Raw genomic sequence first — 18,786 nt, 5'->3', positions numbered from 1 at the left:
TGTAAAACAAAAGGTTGGAGAAATAAATCTATAAAGTGGGAAAGGTTTGCAGTAATCGAACCAATACCAGAAATAATAGGTCTACCAGGGGGATTGGTTAAGCATTTATGTAATTTGGGTAAATAGTAAAAAATAGGTAAATTATAATTTTTGATATTGAGAAATGTGTGCTCCCTCTTATCCAACAATTGATTTTCTACAGCTCCACCTATAAGCAAACAATATTGTGAAAAAATATGGGGAGAAGGGTCATTGGAAAGTGGGGTATAATATTCAAGATCTGATAGGATTCTGAGGGCTTCATTTTTATAATCAGCAAAAGTAAAAACATGTCAACTTTATGATGCAAACATAAAGTAGACATATTGTATATGTGAATCAAAATATTATTTATTTAGAATGTTTATTTTCCTTACAAGCAGAGAGCTTCAAAGTTAGAAAAATGCTACATTTTCTATTTTTTCATCAAATTTTGGAGTTTTTCACCAAGAAACGATGCAGGTATCGACAAAAATTTACCACTAACATAAAGTAGAATATGTCACGAAAAAACAATCTCGGAATCAGAATGAAAAGTAAAAGCATTCCAGAGTTATTAATGCTTAAAGTGACAGTGGTCAGAATTGCAAAAAATGCTCCCGTCCTTAGGGTTATAATGAGCTCCGTCCCCAAGGAGTTAAAGGAGTAGTCCAATGCTGAAAAAACGTATCCCTATCCAAAGGATAGTGGATAAGTTTCAGATCACGGGGGTCCAACCACTGGGGCCCCCCGCGATCTTCTGTACCGGGCCTCGGCAGCCTGCGGGAAGGAGCATGTTGACCACTGTACGAATCGACGGCTGACATGCCCCCTCAATACAACTCTATCGCAGAGCCGGAACACTGCCTTCTGCAATCTCCGGCTCTGCCATAGCGCTGTATTGAGGGGACGTGTCGGCCGCTGCTTCTTGGGGTGGTCGACGCCCGCTATCTGGCCAGCGTAAAGGAATTCACGGGGGGGCCCCAGCGGTCGGACCCCCCGCAATCTGAAACTAGTCCCCTATCCTTAGGATAGGGGATACGTTTTTCAGCACTGGACTGCTCCTTTAACCCCTTAAGGACTGAGCCCTTTTTTGCAATTCTGACTACTGTCACTTTATGCATTAATAATTCTTGGATGCTATTACCATTTATTCTGATTTCGGGAGAGTTTATTCGTGACATATTCTACTTTAAATTTTCATCGTTACTTCTTTTCTTGGTGAAAAATGTTGCATTTTTCTAAATTTGAAACTCTCTGCTTGTAAGGAAAATGGATATTCCAAATAAATTATATATTGATTCACATATACAATATGTCTACTTTATGTTTGCATCATAAAGTTGACATGTTTTTACTTTTGGAAGAAATTAGAAGGCGTCAAAGTTCAGCAGCAGTCTTCCAATTTTTCCCAAAAATTTCAAAACCTGAATTTTTCAGGGACCAATTCAGTTTTGAAGTGGATTTGAAGAGCCTTCATATTAGAATTACCCCATAAATTACCCCATTATAAAAACTCACCTATACACTTGCATTGAGGGGCGGGGTGTGACGTCACACGGGGACGGAGTTGTGATGTCATGATCTTCCGTCCCGGTGATCAATATGGACTCAGCCTGAGGACCTCCAGCGGTTCCGGAAGACGCTACAGGTAGGTGTTGTATGGTAGATCCAGGGGGTCCCCAGCAGCGGGACCCCAGCGATCTGACATCTTATCCCCTTTCCTTTGGATATTAGAAGAAATTTCTGTTACTTGTCCACTCTTCTCCCCATCTGCTCTCTCCCATCTTGCCCTACCATCGTGTAGAGGAAGCAACACACCACGAGGACAATCCTACTCCCCCATCTGCTCCCTCCGGTCTCCCCCTCCCATCGTGCGAAGCCTTTTGGACAAACAAGCCTGCGAAACTGTACAGGAAAGGCATAGTAGGGGGGTGGGAACTTATGCTAATTACAGAGGTAATAAAGCTAAGTGAAGGACTGAATAAAGGCAGAGAAGCATTTGAAACCGACATGGTTTGTTTGATTTACTTCGGTATATAGATTCTGTATATGGATTTGGACAGGAGTAAGATAGCTACAAGTGCACTGATAAAATCTATATCAGGGGTAATAGGAGAAAATGCCCCCAAAAATTTGTAACCCCATTTCTTCTGAGTATGGAAATACCCCATGTGTGGACGTCAAGTGCTCTGCTGGCGCACTACAATGCTCAGAAGAGAAGAAGCGCCATTGGGCTTTTGGGGAGAGAATTTGTTTGGAATGGAAGTCAGGGGGCCATGAGCATTTACAAAGCCCCCCGTGGTGCCAGAACAGTGGACCCCCCTCCACATGTGACCCCATTTTGGAAACTACACCCCAGACAAAATATAATAAGGGTTGCAGTGAGCATTTACACCCCACTGGCGTTTGACAGATCTTTGTAACAGTGGGCTGTGCAAATGAAAAATAAAATTTTTCATTTTCACAGACCACTGTTCCAAAAATCTGCCAGACACCTGTGGGGCATAAATGCTCTCTGCACCCCTTATTACATTCCGTGAGGGGTTTAGTTTCCAAAATGGGGTCATATGTGGGGGGGTGGGGTCCACTGTTCTGGCACCACGCATGGCAAGACAGCCGTTTGCTGTTCGTGCATGCTGAGATTTGTAGTTTTGCAAGATTTAGAGGGCCTCGGTTTAGAAACCACTGCACAGTGATCTCCAAACTGTGGCCCTCCAGATGTTGCAAAACTACAAATCCCAGCATGCCTAGACAGCAAACTTCTGTGTTGGCATGCTGGGAGTTGTAGTTTTGCGACATCTAAGGAGTTACAGTTTAGAGATCACTGTATAGTGGTCTCCAAACTGTAGCCCTCCAGATGTTGCTAGGCAACAACTCACTGGCTTCCGTAGTCTGCACCAGGGAGCCGCACTTCATCGCCGACGATCGCCGCCAGCAAGTGACAGCCGGTCACATCACGGTTCCCCCTTTCTGCCCGGACTACCGTGGGTGGGCAGAGCTGAGGAACCGAACTTTAACCCCCCTGCCCCCAATCTGCTATTGGTCGGTCGGCTTCTGACTGACCAATAATAGGGATAAGAGGGGTGGCACCGGGTCACCGGAGACCCGTATGATCCGGAATCGCTGCAGATTGCCGGTCTGAATAGACCGGTGATTTGCGGTGATTGCCGACATGGGGTTTGCACGGGGTGCCTGCTGAATGATTTCAGTAGGTATCCTGATTGTGTCCCCGTCCGGTGATCATCAGGGAAGGGAATTCCCACGGGCGTACAGGTACGCCTTTGGTCCTTATGTGTCATGGTGTACACCCTTGGTCGCTAAGTGGTTTGAGGGGTACTCTGCTAGAAAGGTGTTTTTTACCACCTTAAGAACCAATACAAGTAAACCTGTATTTCCCTGAAAGACCAGGCCTGTTTTTTCAAATCGGGGATGTCTCAATTTATTAGAGAATAACTCTGGTAATGTTTTGCCAATTACAATAATTCTGACTTAGTTTTTTTGTCACAAGTTATCCTTTATGTACATAGTAAAAGTAAGCCAATATCATTTGTAGTTTTTTTTTTGCAATGCAAAAAATCATGTAATAAAAAAAGTTTTTTTTTTGCTATCTTAACACTAATAGGTTGCATATATTTATACTTTTTGACCAAATAGCTAATTAAACTTATACTTTCAGATGTCTACTTTATTTTGAAAGCATTTCTTTTGTTTTTAATGAACATTTTAAATGAATTAGAAGCCTAGCAATTTAACCCCTTCCCGACCTATGACATACCTGTACGTCATGGGTGGCAAGGTGTTCCCGACCCATGACATACAGGTACGTCATAGACATTACTGCCGCTACTCGCGACATCCCGCAGCGCCCGGAAAGATGGTGGCTATCACTGATAGCCAGCCATCTTACCGTGCGACCACGGGGGGTTTCATCCCCCACCCCCCCCCAGCGATCGCTGCTATCAGCTGGTCAAATCTGACTAGCTGATAGCAGCGTTTCGCTATCAGAATACTTAGCAGCGCGGTGTGTGAGTCCGGATCACGGGGATCAGGACACACACCGCTCTGCTAAGTGTCCCTGTCCCGTCCCCCGGCGTCACTTACCCGTCGGAGCGGTGTCCCGAGTGGTCCCCGCGTCCTCCGTGCGGTCCCGGCGTCCTCCAGGCGGTCCCGGCGGCGCTGCGTCCCGGAGGTGAGTTTCCGGCAGCAGTGCAGCATCTTCATTGGCAGCAGTGAGATCGCCGTAAAGCGATCTCACTGCTGCCTCTGAGAGTTTCAAAACTGCAACTCCCAGCATGCCCAGACAGCCTTTGGCTTTCTGGGCATGCTGGGAGTTGTAGTTTTGCAACATCTGGAGGTCCACAGTTTGGAGACCACTGTATAATGGTCTCCAATCTGTGCTCTTCCAGATGTTGCAAAACTACAAATCTCAGCATGCTCAGTCTGTCCAGGCATGCTGGGAGTTGTAGTTCTCTAACATCTGGAAGAGCACAGATTGGAGACCATTATACAGTGGTCTCCAAACTGTGGAGCTCCAGATGTTGCAAAACTACAACTCCCAGCATGCCCAGACTGCCCAAGCATGCTGGAAGTTGTAGTTCGGCAACATCTGATCCTTCAGATATTGCCGAACTACAACTTCCAGCATGCCTTGGCAGTCTGGGCATGCTGGGAGTTGTAGTTTTGCAACATCTGGAGGCACACTAGTTGGGAAACATTGTCCGTTTCCTACCTCAGTGCCTCCAGCTGTTGCAATTGTTGCAAAACTATAACTCCCAGCATGCACTGACAGACCATGCATGCTGGGAGTTTTAGTTTTGCAACAGCTGGAGGCACACTGGTTTGGAAACACTAAGTTTGGTTGCAAAACACTTGAAAGTTTATTACTTAACTTAGTGTTTCCAAACCAGTGTTCCTCCAGCTGTTGCAAAACTACAACTCCCAGCATGCACGGACAGCCAAAGGGCATGCTCGGAGTTTGCAACAGCTGGATGTTTGCCCCCTCCCCCCAATGTGAATGTACAGGGTACACTCACATGGGCGGAGGTTTACAGTGAGTGCTGCAAGTTTGAGATGGCGCAAATTTTCAAACTTCCAGCGGCAAACTTGCTGTGAACCTCTGCCCATGTGACTGTACCCTAAAAACACTACACTACACTGACACTAACCTAAAATAAAAAGTAAAAAACACTACATATACACATACTCCTACACAGCCCCCCTCCCCCCAAAAAATGAAAAACATCTGGTACGCTACTGTTTCCAAAACGGAGCCTCCAGCTGTTGCAAAATAATAACTCCCAGTATTGCCGGACAGCCATTGACTGTCCAGGCATGCTGGGAGTTTTGCAACAGCTGGAGGCACCCTGTTTGGGAATCACTGGCGTAGAATACCCCTATGTCCACCCCTATGCAAATCCCTAATTCAGGCGTCAAATGCGCATGGCGCTCTCACTTTGGAGCCCTGTCGTATTTCAGGGCAACAGTTTTGGGACACATATGGGGTATCGCCGTACTCGGGAGAAATTGCCTTACAAATTTTGGGGGGCTTTTTCTTCTTTAACCCCTTATGAAAAGGTGAAGTTGGGGTCTACACCAGCATGTTAGTGTAAAAAAATAAATTTTTTACACTGACATGCTGGTGTTGCCCTATACTTTTCATTTTCACAAGAGGTAAAAGGGAAAAAAGACCCTCTAAATTTGTAATGCAATTTCTCCTGAGTACGGAGATACCCCATATGTGGGCGCAAAGTGCTCTGGGGGCGCACAACAAGGCCCAGAAGGGAGAGTGCACCATGTACATTTGAGGCGATTTGCACAGGGGTGGCTGATTGTTACAGCAGTTCTGACAAACGCAAAACAATAAATATCCACATGTGACCCCATTTTGGAAACTACACCCCTCACGGAATGTAATAAGGGGTGCAGTGATTATTTACACCCCACTGGTGTATGACAGATTTTTGGAACAGTGGTCTGTGAAAATGAAAAATAAAATTTTTGATTTGCACAGTCCACCGTTTCAAATATCTGTCAAACGCCAGTGGGGTGTAAATACTCACTGCACCCCTTATTACATTCCATGAGGGGTATAGTTTCCAAAATGGGGTCACATGTGGGGGGGTCCACTGTTCTGGCACCATAGGGGCTTCCTAAATGGGACATGCCCCCCAAAAACCCTTTCAGAAAAACTCACTCTCCAAAATCCCATTGTCGCTCCTTCCCTTCTGAGCCCTCTACTGCGCCCACCGAACATTTTACATACGCATATGAGGTATTTCCTTACTCGAGAGAAATTGGGTTACAAATTTTAGGGTGATTTCTCTCCTTTTACCCCTTGTAAAAATTAAAAAATTGGGTCTACAAGAAAATGCGAGTGTAAAAAATGAAGATTTAGAATTTTCTCCTTCACTTTGCTGCTATTCCTGTGAAACACCTAAAGGGTTAAAACACTTACTGAATGTCATTTTGAATACTTTGGGGGGTGCAGTTTTTATAATGGGGTCATTCATGGGGTATTTCTAATATGAAGATCCTTAAAATCCACTTCCAACCTGAACTGGGCCCTGAAAAATTACGATTTTGAAAATCTTGAGAAAAATTGGAAAATTGCTGCGGAACTTTGAAGCCCTCTGATGTCTTCCAAAAGTAAAAACTTGTCAATTTTTTAATGCAAACACAAAGTAGACATATTGTATATGTGAATCAATATGTAATTTATTTGGAATATCCATTTTCCTTTCAAGCAGAGACTTTCAAAGTTAGAAAAATGCTAAATTTTCAAAATTTTCATGAAATTTTTAGATTTTTTACCAAGAAAGGATACAAATATCAGTGAAATTTTACCGATAAAATAAAGTAGAATATGTCACGAAAAAACAATCTCGGAATCAGAATGATAAGTAAAAGCATTCCAAAGTTATTAATGTTTAAAGTGACAGTGGTCAGATTTTCAAAAAATGCCCAGGTCATGAAGGTGAAAATGGGCTGGGTCATGAAGGGGTTAAAGGGGTACTCTGGTGAAAACCTTTTTTCTTTTAAATCAACTGGTGGCAGAAAGTTAAACATGTTTGTAAATTACTTCTATTAAAAAATCTTAATCCTTCCTGTTCTTATTAGCTGCTGCATACTACAGAGGAAATTCTTTTCTTTATGGAATGCTCTCTGATGACATCACTAGCACAGTTCTCTCTGCTGACGTTATTATAATAATAATAACGCTTTATTTATTGTTGTCCTTAGTGGGATTTGAACCCAAGTCCCCAGCACTGCAAGGCAGCAGTGCTAACCACTGAGCCACCATGCTGACCTTAGCATACATCTGCTATGCATGGTTGTTAAAATGGACAGAGATCACAGCACAGAGCACAGTGCTCGTGATGTCATCAGTGTTCCAAAAAGAAAGGAATTTCCTCTGTAGCATTCAGCAGCTAATAAGTACTGGAAGGATTAAGATTTTTTAATAGAAGTAATTTACAAATATGTTTAACTTTCTGCCACCAGTTGATTTAAAGGAAAAAAGGTTTTTCACCTGAGTACCCCTTTAACTGGAAATTTTGAAAAATGTGAAAAGTACCGTACATACTTGAGTATAAGCCGACCTGAATATAAGCAGAGGCCCCTAATTTCACCCCAAACACCCAGGAAAAGTTATTGACTAGACTATAAGCCTATGGTGGGAAATCATCCCCCCATGTCATCATCCCCCATGTCATCACCCAGACCCCCGTCATCATCACCCCCATCATCATCACGCTGTCATTTTCACCTCCGTCATCATCCCCCTCGTCATCATCCCCCTCCTTCATCATCACCGCCTGTCAATCCCTTCATCAGTGGTCTTCAACCTGCGGACCTCCAGATGCTGCAAAACTACAACTCCCAGCATGTCCAGACAGCCATCGACTGTCCGGGCATGCTGGGAGTTGCAGTTCAGGTTGAAGAGCACTGCGGCCTTCGTCATCATCCGGACCCCCCCCCCCCCTTTAGTTTTCTACTCACCTCCCCTCGGTGGGAAGGAAAAGTGAGCTGGTCCGGGCCATCTATTCTGCAGGGACCATCCGGTGGGGAGGGTTAGTCGTCCCGGCATGTCCATTTTCACCGGGAGGCCCTCTTCTTTGCTCCGGGCCCGGCCTAGTGACGTTGCCTTGACGACCACGCACAGTGACGTTCATACGCAGGGACGTCTGCTGCGCACGGACGTCCTTGTGCGTCGTCGTCAAGGCAACGTCACGAGGCCGGGCCCGGAGCGGAGAAGAGGGCCTCCTGGTAAAAATGGACAGGCCGGAACGACTAACCCTCCCCACAGGACAGTCCCTGCAGCATAGATGGCCCGGACCAGCTCACCCTTCCTTCCCACCGAGGGGAGGTGAGTAGAAAACTAAGGGGGGGGGGGGGGGGGTCTGGTCTTCAACTGGGCATGCTGGGAGTTGTAGTTTTGCAACATCTGGAGGTCCGCAGGTTAAAGACCACTGAGAAGGGATTGACAGGTGGAGAGCTCACTCGAGTATAAGCCGAGGGGGGCATTTTCTGCATGAAAAATCGTGCTGAAAAACTCTGCTTATACTCGAGTATATACGGTACATCTTTTTTGTATGTGCTATTCAAGGTTTGCAGAAATTTGAAGTTTGTAGAACATAGGAAACCTCCCCCCCCCCCCCCCCCCAATGACCTCATTTTAAAAACTAGACCCCTCAAGGTATTTGCTAGGGGGTATAGTGAGTATTTTAACACCATAGTTTTTTGGCAGGAATTATTACAAAGTCAGTCTAGTTGCTTTTTTTCACAAATGCATAATTTGTGGGACATATTTTTTTGTACATCGCTTCTGATATTGAAAGAAATGCACCCTAAATTTTATTGAGCTGCTCGGCCCGTGTTTGGAAATAACCCTGCTTAGGCCATATTTGGTTCCTTGGCCGTGTGGTTGGACCCAGAAGGAGAGGAGCGCCATTTGGCTTTCAGGGCATCATTTTAGGGTGAATGGATTATAAGCCGCACTTCATGCCTGCAAAGGGTTTTAGCTGCCAGAACCATACAGAACCCCCACAAATGAACCCATTTTGGAAATGACACCCCCTAAAGTATTCATCTAGACCAAAAAAGAGTACTTTGAGTCCTTTTTGTGTGGCTGGAATGGTTGCAAAGTCAGTGTAAAAAAAAATAATTTTCTTTTTTTTTTCCACAAATGCATCATTTGTGGGACATATTTTTTGTGCATTGCATCTGAAAAGTAGAAAATGTGCCCCATATTTTATTACACTGTTCGTACCGTGTTTGGTAATACCCGCGCTTAGGCCATATTTGGTCGCATGGCCACATGGTGGTACCCAAAAGGAGATGAGCACATTTTGGCTTTCAGGATATCATTATACAAATTATAGGCCACACTTCATCTTGCAAAGTATTCTAGCTGTCAGAACAATACTGCACCCCCAGATGTGACCCCATTTTTTAAACTACGCCCATTTTTTCCCAACAAATTCTTTATTTGTGGGACATCATTTTGGTAAGTCGCTTTTGAAATTGAAGAAATGTGCCCCATATTTTATCACGCTGTTCATCCCGGGCTGGGCAGTAACCCTACTTAGGCCATATCCGGTTGCCTGACCGCCTGGTAGGACTAAGAAGGAGAGGAGCCCCCTTTAGCTTTGAGGGTATCATTATATAAATTATGGACCCCACCTCATGCCTGCAAAGGATCGGAGCTGTCAGAACAATACTGCACCCCTGCAAGTGTATTGGTTAGACCAGGGACCACTCTGATCGGTCCTTGGTTGGCTAGCAGTGACGCGCGGCTATCTTTGACAGTTAAGGTTCCTGATGGATATATCTGTCATGTTGTGGAAATAAGCATCAGCTCATGGCCAATATATCCATCACTGGCCGTTAAAAAAAAATATTGAAAAACCTGGTTTATTTTGTTGGAGGGAGAGGTTGGGGGGGTTGGGTGATAGTCCCCATTCATACTGCATTTCTGCAGTATAGGTGTCCGTTGTCATGTCAAAAAAGGGATGCCAATGTATTCTCATTCAGAAATTAATGGAGCTGCTACAGTATACTTCATCATCACTTTTTTTGACATGATGCTGACGGATACCTCTAATATAGTAACATAGGGTAACATACAGTGCATCCGCAGCATATTTCACACAGCAGAAGCCCCCCGGCAGTCAACAGGACAAGATCACTGCTGTAAAGGAATAGAGAGGGCGCTACCTAGCGCATTACCACTAAAAACCAGGGTGAACAGAGGTAATTACAATGCTCACCCAGATTGTTACACTCGCCAAGTGTAACAATGGAAAAAAACTTGTGTGTAAGTATGCCGGCAGCCGGTCCACCTTAAGATAGATGCACAAAGAACACAAGGAGCCTCCAAGGAGGTGGCGGACATCAGGAGGTGCTGGACACACTCGGAGGGTAGAAACAACTTTAATCACCCATCATGCAACGCGTTTCACAGATTATCTGCTTCATCAGGCCTGATGAAGCAGATAATCTGTGAAACGCGTTGCATGATGGGTGATTAAAGTTGTTTCTACCCTCCGAGTGTGTTCAGCGCCTCCTGATGTCCGCCACCTCCTTGGAGGCTCCTTGTGTTCTTTGAAGATCACTGCTGTGGCTGGGTAGCTCAGTATGTTCGCTCATGACTGCCGGCGGGAAATCCGTCGCTATGAGTGGACACACAAAGCTACCAGCAGGGAACTCATTATTGTGACTGCTGGCAGGCATCCCCAGTATATGCTGCGGCTGTGTGCCGTGTGATCCTACACATTATGCATTTTTATTTTTCATTATATTTATTAAACAAATGTATTTACATTTTTAATAAAAAAATTTTTACACTTATTTTTTTTACACTTTTATTTTATATAATTTTTTTACACTTTTTTTTTTTAATGCTTTGGAATACTTAGTATTCCAAAGCATTGCAGTTATTTGCTGCCTGCAAGTATTACACTAGCAGGCAGCATATCAAGACATGCCTCTGGCACGAGAGGTCTGGCAGATCTGAGGGTCCTTGTAAAGTCCCCGGCTGCCCAGGTTAACCAGCAGCACCCCACAATCTTTGCAGGGTACTACAGGAGAGAGACAGAGGGAGCCCCCTCCCTCTGTCAAAACTCCTTACAGCTCGTGGTTCCTTCTAGACTTGTGCACTAGAAAAATTTTCTACTTTGGTAATGTTTTCGGTTTAGATTTTTCGGATGTATTCGGGTGTTCGGTCTGATTTTTCGGATACATTCGGTATTCGGGTACATTCGGTAAATTTTTTTATTCTTTTTTGGACTTTAGCGATCCTAAAAAAATTATGGAGATAAGTTTTTTATTAAAATTTCGTAGGGTACCATAAAAAAATAATAATAAAAAAGATACAGTAGTGATGGAAAAAATTGTATCCAACGAAATGTATCTTTTTTATTATGAAATGTTTACAAATTTTTAACCCCTTAAGGACCAAGGGCGTACAGGTACGTCCTTGGCCCTGCTCTCCTGATATAACGCGGGGTTACACAGTAACCCCACGTCATATCATGGCGGGCCCGGCGTCATAGTGAAGCTGGGACCCGCCTCTAATAGCGTAACCCTTTAGCCGCGTGCTCAGAGCTGAGCCGCGCGGCTAAAAGTGAAACCGAAAGTTGCCGGCTAGCTCAGTCGGGCTGTTCGAGATAGCCGCGGCTAATCGCGGCATCACGAACAGCTGACAGGACAGCGGAAGGGCCCCTACCTGCCTCCTCGCTGTCCGATCGCCGAATGACTGCTCAGTGCCTGAGATCCAGGCATGAGCAGTCATGCGGCAGAATCATTGATCACTGGTTTCTTAGGAGAAACCAGTGATCAATGATGAAGATCAGTGTGTGCAGTGTTATAGGTCCCTATGGGACCTATAACACTGCAAAAAAAAAGTGATAAAAAAAAGTGAATAAAGATCATTTAACTCCTCCCCTATTAAAAGTTGGAATCACCCCCCTTTTCCAATAAAAAAAAACACAGTGTAAATAAAAATAAACATATATGGTATCACCGCATGCGGAAATTTCCGAATTATAAAAATATATAATTAATTAAACCGCTCGGTCAATGGCGTGCGTCCAAAAAAATTCCAAAGTCCAAAATAGTGCATTTTTGGTCACTTTTTATATCATTTAAAAATGAATAAAAAGCGATCAATAAGTCCTATCAATGCAAAAATGGTACCGTTAAAAATTTCAGATCACGGCGCAAAAAATGAGCCCTCATACTGCCCCATACACGGAAAAATAAAAAAGTTATAGGGGTCAGAAGATGACAATTTTAAACGTATTAATTTTCCTGCCTGTAGTTATGATTTTTTCCAGAAGTCCGACAAAATCAAACCTATATAAGTAGGATATCATTTTAATCGTATGGACCTACAGAATAAAGATAAGGTGTCATTTTTACCGAAAAATGTACTACGTAGAAACGGAAGCCCCCAAAAGTTACAAAACTGCGTTTTTTTTTCAATTTTGTCGCACAATGATTTTTTTTCCGCTTCACAGTAGATTTTTGGGCAAAATGACTGACGTCATTACAAAGTAGAATTGGTGGCGCAAAAAATAAGCCATCATATGGATTTGTAGGTGCAAAATTGAAAGAGTTATGATTTTTTAAAGGCAAGGAGCAAAAAACGAAAATGCAAAAACGGAAACCCCCCCGGTCCTTAAGGGGTTCAACAGGGATCAATTTATGTGAGCGGGTAAAGCACAAAAAATGTAGCCGAAAATAATAAAAATGTAGTGTGTGCGTGTTTTTCACTTTTTTTAAAACATTTTTTTGGTAGTACTATTACTCCCAGCATGGAACACACTGTTCCATGATGGGAGTAGTAGTTACCTGTACTAATTGACAGATCGCCGGGGTCCCTTGCGATCCTCTTGTATAATTTATAGATGCGGCGGCCGCTCTTCTATGGTCCCCTGCACTCACGTATATATGCACATATTCATATTTCCCGCAGAGAGCTGTGATTGGTCAGATGGTTCCAGCCAATCACAGCTCTCTGTGAGGAATAGGAATATGTGTATATATACCGCCGTGCAGGGGACCATAGGAGAGCGGCCGTCGCATCCATACATTATACAGGAGCATCACAGCGGGTGTCAGCAGTGATACCCGCAGTGATCTTTCCTTTACTACAAGTACTACTACTCCCAACATGGAGTACACTCTGCTCCATGCTGGGAGCTGTAGAATCTGCATTAATAGACAGATCGCAGCGGGTGTCAGAAGTTACACTCGCTGCGATCTGTCTATTAATGCAGGCACTACAGCTCCCAGCATGGAGCAGAGTGTGCTCCATGTTGGGAGTATTAGTACCTGCAGTAAGGGACAGATCCCAGCGGGTGTCACTCCTCCTGACACCCGCTGCAATCGTCCTTAAGTGGATGTCGGGATCAGCTGTTCTCAGGGCTACAGAGCCGGGAGAACAGCTGACGCTGAGCCGTAGGTATACATCGTATATCTACTGCCCAGCAAGAAATTACAGTGAGCCTGAATTGTGTATACAGTATACACATTGCTGGCTCACTTAACCCCTTGCTGAGCTGTGCGCTATGCGCAAGCCCAGCAAGGAAAGAGTTAACTTACACTGCTGGACAATGTAGGTTAACCCTTTGGGCGGTATACACTATATACAGCTATCTATAGATAGCTGTATATAGTGTATACAGAAGACAAAGTCCGCTTACTTCCCTCGAGTACCGGGCAGGTCTGTGTAGCTCCGCCCCCTAGTGATGACGTCTTAGGGAGGCGGAGCTACAGAAGGGAACTAGGCTAGTTAATCTGAAGCTCTGTTCACATTGTCCGTTTTGTATAATGTGAACAGACCCTTCTGGCAGTGTCTACCCAGACAGGGAGACTCCAGCTGTTGCTAAAATACAACTCCCAGCATGCCCAGACAGCCAAAGGCTGTCTGGGCATGCTGGGAGTTGTAGTTTTGCACCAATTGGTGGCTCCCTGTTTGGGTAGACATTGTATCATGGGTGCTCTCCCCAGCGGACAGCGCCAAAAATGTCATAACCAATTTTTTGTGTTTTTTTTCTTCTCATTTCAGATCTGTGTATGCAGAGGATTACGGCGTATTTTTTTTCTTTTAATAAAATGGTTAACGAGGGCTGTGGGGGAGTGTTTTTTTAAATAAAATAATTTTTCCAATGTGTTGTGTTTTTTTTTTTAATTGAATTTTCAGGCTTAGTAGTGGAAGCTGGTCTTATTGACTGAATCCATTACTAGGCCAGGGCTTAGTGCTAGCCCCAAAAACAGCTAGCGCTAACCCCCAATAATTACCCCAGTACCCAGAGCCGGTACCAACAGGCCCGGAGCGTCAAAAATGGCGCTCCTGGGCCTAGGCGGTAACAGGCTGGCGTTATTTAGGCTGGTATATAACAATGGTCCTTGCTCACCCTGGTAACGTCAGGCTGTTGCTGTTTGGTTGGTATTGTGCTGAGAATGAAAATACGGAGAACCCTATGCATTTTTCATTTTTTTTTATTTAAATAAATAAAAATAAAAAACGCATAGGGTTCCCCTGGAAAAATTATTTTATTGAAAAAAACACTCCCCCACAGCCCTCGTTAACCATTTTATTAAAAGAAAAAAAAAATCCGCCGCAATCCATCGAATCCGCAGTAATCCTCTGCATACGAGAAGAAAAAAAACACAAAAAATTGGTTATGACATTTTTGGAGCTGTCCGCTGGGGAGAGCACCCATGATGCAATGTCTACCCAAACAGGGAGCCACCAATTGGTGCAAAACTACAACTCCCAGCCAGGGGCGTACCTAGAACATTTGGCACCCGGGGTGGACCCTTTGTTTGGCACCCACCCCCCGCCCACCACACACACGCACCCCCCTTAATTACACCCCCTCCCTCCCCTCCCCCCAGGGGCAGACTGATAACACTCGGGGCCCCCGGACCAAAAAAAAAAGGCAAGGGCCCCTGCTAGGCTCTGCAGCTTGTCAATCTTCTGCCACACTCCTATTCCACCCAAATCCCTCACACAATAAATAAAAATTTATATATGTAAGAAACACTTTAACGTAAGTAAATTTCCATGACCAATAATACTGGTATACAAGGAGTAAATATATACCACCACACAATAACTGGATAATACTGCCATACTGTACTGAATAAAACCACTATATACAGACCAGTATACTATAAGGAATCTGTATACAATATAAGTGATCATATACAGGACTGTCACGATGCCGGCTGGCAGGTAGTGGATCCTCTGTGCCAGAGAGGGATTGGCGTGGACCGTGCTAGTGGACCGGTTCTAAGCCACTACTGGTTTTCACCAGAGCCCGCCGCAAAGCGGGATGGTCTTGCTGCGGCGGTAGTGACCAGGTCGTATCCACTAGCAACGGCTCACCTCTCTGGCTGCTGAAGATAGGCGCGGTACAAGGGAGTAGGCAAAAGCAAGGTCGGACGTAGCAGAAGGTCGGGGCAGGCAGCAAGGATCGTAGTCAGGGGCAACGGCAGAAGGTCTGGAAACACAGGCAAGGAACACACAAGGAACGCTTTCACTGGCACTAAGGCAACAAGATCCGGCGAGGGAGTGAAGGGGAAGTGAGGTGATATAGGGAAGTGCACAGGTGTAAACACTAATTGGAACCACTGCGCCAATCAGCGGCGCAGTGGCCCTTTAAATCGCAGAGACCCGGCGCGCGCGCGCCCTAGGGAGCGGGGCCGCGCGCGCCGGGACAGAACAGACGGAGAGCGAGTCAGGTAGGGGAGCCGGGGTGCGCATCGCGAGCGGGCGCTACCCGCATCGCGAATCGCATCCCGGCTGGCAGCGGAATCGCAGCGCCCCGGGTCAGAGGACGTGACCGGAGCGCTGCCGCGGGGAGAGTGAAGCGAGCGCTCCGGGGAGGAGCGGGGACCCGGAGCGCTCGGCGTAACAGTACCCCCCCCCTTGGGTCTCCCCCTCTTCTTAGAGCCTGAGAACCTGAGGAGCAGACTTTTGTCTAGGATGTTGTCCTCAGGTTCCCAGGATCTCTCTTCAGGACCACAACCCTCCCAGTCCACTAAAAAAAAATTTCTCCCTCTGACCTTTTTGGCAGCTAAAATTTCTTTGACCGAGAAGATGTCCGAGGAGCCGGAAACAGGAGTGGGAGGAACAGACTTGGGAGAAAAACGGTTGAGGATGAGTGGTTTGAGAAGAGAGACGTGAAAGGCATTAGGGATACGAAGAGAGGGAGGAAGAAGAAGTTTATAAGAGACAGGATTAATTTGACACAAAATTTTGAAAGGACCAAGATAGCGTGGTCCCAACTTGTAGCTAGGGACACGGAAGCGGACATATTTAGCGGAGAGCCATACCTTGTCTCCAGGGGAAAAAACGGGGGGAGCTCTTCTTTTCTTATCCGCGAACTTCTTCATGCGTGATGAAGCCTGTAAGAGAGAATTTTGGGTCTCTCTCCATATGATGGAAAGGTCACGAGAAATTTCATCCACAGCGGGCAGACCAGAGGGCAAGGGAGTAGGGAGGGGGGGAAGAGGGTGACGGCCGTACACCACGAAAAATGGGGATTTGGAGGAAGACTCAGAGACCCTGAAGTTATACGAGAATTCGGCCCATGGGAGGAGATCTGCCCAGTCATCCTGGCGGGAGGAAACAAAATGTCGCAAATAATCACCCAAGATCTGGTTAATCCTTTCTACTTGTCCATTGGACTGGGGATGATATGCAGAAGAAAAATTTAATTTAATCTTGAGTTGTTTACAGAGAGCCCTCCAGAATTTAGACACGAATTGGACGCCTCTATCCGAGACAATCTGCGTAGGCAATCCGTGAAGACGAAAAATGTGTACAAAAAATTGTTTAGCCAACTGAGGTGCAGAAGGAAGACCAGGAAGAGGGATGAAATGTGCCATTTTGGAGAATCGATCAACGACCACCCAAATAACAGTGTTGCCACGGGAAGGGGGTAAATCAGTAATAAAATCCATACCAATCAGAGACCAAGGCTGTTCGGGGACAGGCAGAGGATGAAGAAAACCAGCGGGCTTCTGGCGAGGAGTCTTATCCCGGGCACAGATAGTGCAGGCTCGCACAAAGTCCACAACATCCGTCTCCAGAGTCGGCCACCAATAGAAGCGGGAGATGAGTTGCACAGATTTCTTGATACCCGCATGACCTGCGAGATGGGAGGAGTGACCCCATTTGAGGATTCCGAGGCGTTGGCGAGGAGAAACAAAGGTCTTTCCTGGAGGAGTCTGCCTGATGGAGGCAGGAGAAGTGGAGATCAGGCAGTCAGGTGGAATGATGTGTTGCGGAGAGAGTTCAACTTCTGAGGCATCCGAGGAACGAGAGAGAGCATCGGCCCTAATGTTCTTATCGGCAGGACGAAAGTGAATCTCAAAATTAAATCGGGCAAAGAACAGAGACCACCGGGCCTGGCGAGGATTCAGCCGTTGGGCAGACTGGAGGTAGGAGAGGTTCTTGTGGTCGGTGTAGATAATAACAGGAGAACTTGATCCCTCCAGCAGATGCCTCCATTCCTCAAGTGCTAATTTAATGGCTAGAAGCTCTCGATCCCCGATGGAGTAGTTCCTCTCCGCTGGAGAGAAGGTCCTAGAGAAAAAACCACAAGTGACAGCATGCCCGGAAGAATTTTTTTGTAGAAGAACAGCTCCAGCTCCCACTGAGGAGGCATCAACCTCCAATAGGAAGGGTTTGGAAGGGTCAGGTCTGGAGAGGACGGGAGCCGAAGAAAAGGCAGACTTGAGTCGTTTAAAGGCGTCTTCTGCTTGAGGAGGCCAGGACTTGGGATCAGCATTTTTTTTGGTTAAAGCCACGATAGGAGCCACAATGGTAGAAAAATGTGGAATAAATTGCCTGTAATAATTGGCGAACCCCAAAAAGCGTTGGATGGCACGGAGTCCGGAGGGGCGTGGCCAATCTAAGACAGCAGAGAGTTTGTCTGGATCCATCTGTAGTCCCTGGCCAGAGACCAAATATCCTAGAAAAGGAAGAGATTGGCATTCAAACAGACATTTCTCAATTTTGGCATAGAGTTGGTTGTCACGAAGTCTCTGAAGAACCATACGGACATGCTGGCGGTGTTCTTCTAGATTGGCAGAAAAAATTAGGATATCGTCCAGATATACAACAACACAGGAGTATAACAGATCACGAAAAATTTCATTGACAAAGTCTTGGAAGACGGCAGGGGCGTTGCACAGTCCAAAGGGCATGACCAGATACTCAAAGTGTCCATCTCTGGTGTTAAATGCCGTTTTCCACTCGTCCCCCTCTCTGATGCGGATGAGGTTATAGGCGCCTCTTAAGTCCAATTTAGTGAAGATGTGGGCACCTTGGAGGCGATCAAAGAGTTCAGAGATGAGGGGTAAGGGGTAGCGGTTCTTAACCGTGATTTTATTAAGACCGCGGTAGTCAATGCAAGGACGTAGGGAGCCATCCTTTTTGGACACAAAGAAAAATCCGGCTCCGGCAGGAGAGGAGGATTTACGGATAAAGCCCTTTTTTAGATTCTCCTGGACGTATTCGGACATGGCAAGAGTCTCTGGGGCAGAGAGAGGATAAATTCTGCCCCGGGGTGGAGAAGTGCCCGGGAGGAGGTCGATAGGGCAATCATAAGGCCTGTGAGGAGGTAGAGTCTCAGCTTGTTTTTTGCAGAACACATCCGCGAAGTCCATATAGGCCTTAGGGAGACCGGTTACTGGAGGAACCACAGAGTTACGGCAAGGGTTACTGGGAACCGGTTTTAGACAGTT

The sequence above is a fragment of the Hyla sarda genome, chromosome 4, assembly GCF_029499605.1.
Source record: "Hyla sarda isolate aHylSar1 chromosome 4, aHylSar1.hap1, whole genome shotgun sequence".
In the NCBI taxonomy this organism is placed as follows: Eukaryota; Metazoa; Chordata; class Amphibia; order Anura; family Hylidae; genus Hyla; species Hyla sarda.
Note: the sequence above shows the minus strand (reverse complement) of the source record.